The following is a 5,217-nucleotide window of genomic DNA, read 5'->3' as shown; positions in this document are numbered from 1 at the left end:
GCGTATGGCACTTGGCGTGGTTTATGAAAGCTGGACTGGCAGCCTTCCTCGACCTTCAAATCCGCCTTGTAGCCTTTAAGTGTGCCCAGATTTTCGGAGAATACAGACTCGTACTTCTGTAGTAGCTGATCCACTTTGCGTGCCATACCCCCTTCTGAAGTCTTGCTAAGCTTAAAGGTTTTGATTTCACCCCAGTTCAGTTGAATGTTGGACAACCAGTCACGCCCAAACAGTGCTGGTCCCTGCGTCTCAACAACTTGTAGGTTTAACTCTTTTTCCTGGCCCTTGAACTTAACATTACATCTCATCTCTCCCTTAGGTGTGATTTTCTGCCCAGTGTATGTCTTAAGTGTCACAAGGCTCTTTGAAAGTTTGACATGATTAAAATGTTCCTTATATTGTTTGTATGGAAGTACAGACACCGCTGACCCTGTGTCTAGTTCCATCTTGACCACCTTTCCCTGTATTTCGGTGTTGACCCATATTACGTGATCCTTGTCACCCACATTATTAACCTCAAGGGATGCCAAATAATCATCGCTGTCCCCGTCATCGCTGTCCACATAATTTACTGGGGGTTGGGAAACTTGTGTCTCTTTTTTCTTTGATTTACAAGCCCTCACAATGTGACCAGTCTTGTTACAGTGGTGGCATTTTTCTTTCTTGAATGGACAACTTTTGTGATCATGAATTCCCAAACAGCGGTAGCAACTTTGATCACCCGCTCTCTTGGGGGAAAAAGAACCCCTTTTCTCTGAAAGCTTGGCTTCTCTCTTGAATTTAAGCTTCTTGCCTGGCTTTGATTTGGCTAATAGATCGATTGATTCTGACGCTTTATTCCCCTGGAGAGCTTCAACATCCTTGTAAGATTGCTCAATAGCTAAGCACTTTGCAACAGCAATGTCAAATGTTAGTTCCTCAAGCTTGAGTTTCAAAAGCTCTGACATCATTCTCTTATCTCGAATACCCGAAACCAGTCTATCTCTAAGCCTTTCCAAACGCATGGCGTCGTTAAATTTGCAATCCATAGCTAGATGTTTTAAAACAGCAACATATTGACTCACCGTTTCTCCTGCGTTACGTGCTCGGTTGTCAAACTCATACCTGGCTACTAAAGCAGACTTCTGTGGCTTCAATTGTTCGCGGAGACGCTCTACGATTGCGTTGTACGTGAGAGAATCTTCTCCTAACAAGGTCGGAGCCATCAAATCTTTCGCCAGTTGGTACGTTTCAGTGGGAAGATTGGTTAACGGGATGGCTTTCTTCTGTTTCGCGTCGGTCACTCCATTGGCCACGAAGAAGAATCCTAACTGTTCTGTATACGCCTCGAAGTCAGTTCCCACAGTGAACTTTTGAACTTTTCCGATGTTACGAACTGGATTTGGTGCCGTATTTGCATCGCTGGCCATCGTGGACGTTATGTGGATTTAGTTTAGGGATGTCTTCACTTTTAGCAGCCCAAAAGGTCCCTTAATATCCCAATCCTCGTCGCCAAAATTGTCATGTATTACTTAAGAACTACACACCCCAAACAATATGGCGGTTCGGTAAGTAAAAGACTGTTTAATGAAGCCTCATGCGTGCGCATGAGCAAACCATATATGGTAACACACAACATACAACACACTGGAAAACCATAACACTTCCAGACATGGAGAGTTTATATTCTGATTTTGGAAAAAATTCAGCTCTGCAGCGATGTTAAATGGGTGATTCACCGCGAAATGTGGCCAATTCCGGCATTTGTTTTGATACCACGAATCACGATGGATGCCGCCTACTTTTCGAAGGCAATACGTAGCTATTTGTTGAAGTTATCATGGATTTCACCAATTTGGTTATTAGAAAAATTCTGAAGTGAGCCATGAAGCCAGGCTGCAAAGCGGGTAAGCTGTATTTATGACGAAATCTGCTCCAGTGGTTCGATTTTGGTGTAGGCGAAAAAATCGCGAATGCTCGTACATGTGCTGATTCAAACGGTCATAACTTTTGAAAAATCGAAAACGTACAGAGGTTTTTGCATATTTTTGCCTATAAAGGTCTAAACTTAACGGCTGTGTAGGATAGAATCGTCAACCAGGTCCCAAATCCCAAAACTTAGCGTCTAAATCAAGGTTATTTACGGCCATCGGCCGATAGCGATTTCTAGTGGTCAGAATATGCTAAAATTCGCCTTTTCAAATTTGTTGAGAGGGCAAATTCTAACTTTCTTGGCAAACTAGAAAGGTTTTTAAGCAATCTGATATAAATTCTGTGGCTTAACTATGCGAATCAACTAATTTACAACGTTACAAAATATGCCTATTTTTCAATTTTCGAGACGTTGCGACGGTCCCTACGGAATGGGAAATAATTATGGCCCGTAATGCAGTCAGAAAATTATTTCGAGTTAAACCAAATCTAATTTAGTTCTTTCCTAGGTAAAGTCTTTCTGTTAACAGAGTTTCAGGCAAAATTATTTTTGACGCAAAATTGACCGGGTGGAAATAAGAGAGACAGCCTCTTAATAATGGTAATAGGACCGATTGGAGTCTAACTTGATCTGTAATCATACGAGTGATCCACAAAATCGGTCGACCGCGAAGCGGGAGTGCGATTTGTTGATTACGGTATAATCACAGATTGAATTGGAAGACAGGAAGTCCTGTTACCAATTAATCAAAACTATGACAAAATTACAGAAAGAAACTAGGTCAAACCGCGGCTAGGCATCGGTTATACGTTTTCTTAAAAAAAAAACAACAACAACAGATAACTCGGCGAAATGCGAGATAACAGCGCGCACCCATGATGCGTTCTGTCCACTCGTACAGGCATGACATGTTAAATGTCCCTTTAACTGTCCTATTACACTTTCTTATTACAAGCATGACGCGCGTACTGTCCTATTAGTGCTCAAATCGGGCTGGTGATAAGCAATCACGTTCGTGAATTTTTTTATGGTTTTGATTATGGCGAGAACATAATAAGAATGATGAATGATAAACGTAACAGTGAACATGGCAACTCTGTAGCGTTTAGCTCTACAATAATCAAACAACGAAACATTCTTCATAAGTGAGGTGCAGTTTTTTTATGTATTTTGTCTACAACCACTTTAATCATTTCGCTTTTCAAGCTAATTGTTTAGATCGAATGCCAGGAAGCACAAAAGGAAATATAAGAGATATTATAGGTATCACTTAAGTCGCCAGCTGTCTGAGGTAGGAGATTCTGGTAATAACGGTGTCTTATTATGAGGTCAGCCAAGTTAAAGTGGCTCACATTCACGATGCTAGGAAATTGAAGGGCAAAATGTAACCCAAACGGCAGGTAGCTGAATGAGGCCGAGTTTTGGAACTCTCAATAGCCATATTTTGTCGTGTTATAAGCTAACATTAGGTAGTTTTAGATCCATGTTTGTTTCTAAATACGTATGACAGCAAACGCCTTGGAGTCACGTAACCAGACTCCAGCGGTCACGTTTGCCGTTTGCCGTCACGTTTGAACTACGGGCAAGGCAGGTTCAGGTTATTTGAACTCCTCGGCGCTTTTTTCTTCCTATTTGAAAGTTCTCACGTATGTCCTATAAAAATAAGTAAAGCGAAGTCTTCTTTATAACCATACCGTTTGGGACGCCAGAAAACAAATATTTCAGCCATATTTTTGTCTAATTCAAGATTGCGGCACACATTGATTCTCAGGAAAAATCCGACGTCGATCTAAAAAGCTGAGAGTCTCGAAACCTCTAACTTCTGACCAAAAACTGCCGACCGCGGTTCGACATTTGCGATGAACACTCCAAAGGTGGAACTAAAACTCTTTACTGACTACAGATAGTAATTGATACTTAGAGGGTGGAAAGGCGACGGTCTCTGTTTCAACACTTTGTTGTGATAAGTTTTGTCGAAAGGTTTTGTATTTAAGCGTCAAGAATAATTGGACAATTGCCTGCTTTATAAATTGTACAAAGTAGCAGTTACGACATCCTATGATTTAAAGTAGTAGTGGCCGATGTCCGGACGGCTTTTTTCAAATAGTAACTGAGATTCGTGTAAATTAATCTTCGTAAATTATCAGAATCATACATCCCTTCTTCTTTTTTAGTTAGCAGTTCCTATTCAGCTATTTAATTGGAGATCTATTCAGTGCATGTTGATTTGTTGTCACAAATCACTGTTAGTGTCAACCTCAATAATTTTCAAATTATTTAGTTAGTTTTCAAACGTCCTTTTCTTAATTAATTTCTTCAAGATTTCGCAGGAGCATCTTAGCCGGCAAAACGTGCTTAAAAAGTGTATGACGCATTACTGGGGAATTTGCTTGAGTCTTATTTGACATTAGACTGAAGTCATACCTTTTCCTAGATCACAGACACTTTGATCACGCCACATACCATCACGTAACTAGCTTAGCGTTGTTACTAAATATCCTGTAGCTATTACAGTCACAGGATCACGTGCAAGCTATCCGATTTGATTTTCCATTTGGCTACCTGGCCCTTTCTATTATGGAAGTTGGCACAAAACTGGAGAACCTTAGGCCTTCGTAGTCGTACTGTAGATAACTAAAGTTTGTACTTAAGTTGTGCCGTCTTTATCGTTTGGTTTGGTTTAGTGGAAATCGACTGTTTCATGCTCTCCATTTTCCTTCTTCGGCATTCACACAATTGTTATTTCCTAGGCAGACAAAGCCTCATCCATTAACTCACGTTTCAGTGTAATCTGCCTTATATTATAACGTTGTCAGTCAAGTCTTTGAACTCTTGCGGTTATGCTTATGGATGCCTACCTTTTCAAGAGGTGTGGTCGAGTCTCCTAATTAGAGTGTATGGACTTAACTTTAGGAAATTTGTCGCTTTTAAGGTCGAGAGACTAACCGATAATTACGTGACCATGATCGTGTTATTGGTATGTAAGAACCAATTGTGCAAGGCACGAAGCCAAGTAACTGATTAGTACGTGATCGCTGTGAATTTGTTATCAGTCTCATCAAACACATTTGTGACACTTACGTCCATTCAAACAAACGAACCTTTATGGAGTTCCATGGGAACTGATGTCATGTAAATGTTGAAATGTTAACCGTATGTCAGACATTACTTCCTCGTATAAATTTACAGATACACCACTAGTTCCAAAGGGTCAGTGGTTACGAGCATGAAAGAGAACTTGAAAACTAAATATAAAAACTGTACAACCTGATAAAAACCAAGATCCTTAGTATCAATTCTGCCCA

Source organism: Pocillopora verrucosa, chromosome 2 (assembly GCF_036669915.1).
Source record: "Pocillopora verrucosa isolate sample1 chromosome 2, ASM3666991v2, whole genome shotgun sequence".
NCBI classification, from domain to species: Eukaryota; Metazoa; Cnidaria; class Anthozoa; order Scleractinia; family Pocilloporidae; genus Pocillopora; species Pocillopora verrucosa.
Note: the sequence above shows the minus strand (reverse complement) of the source record.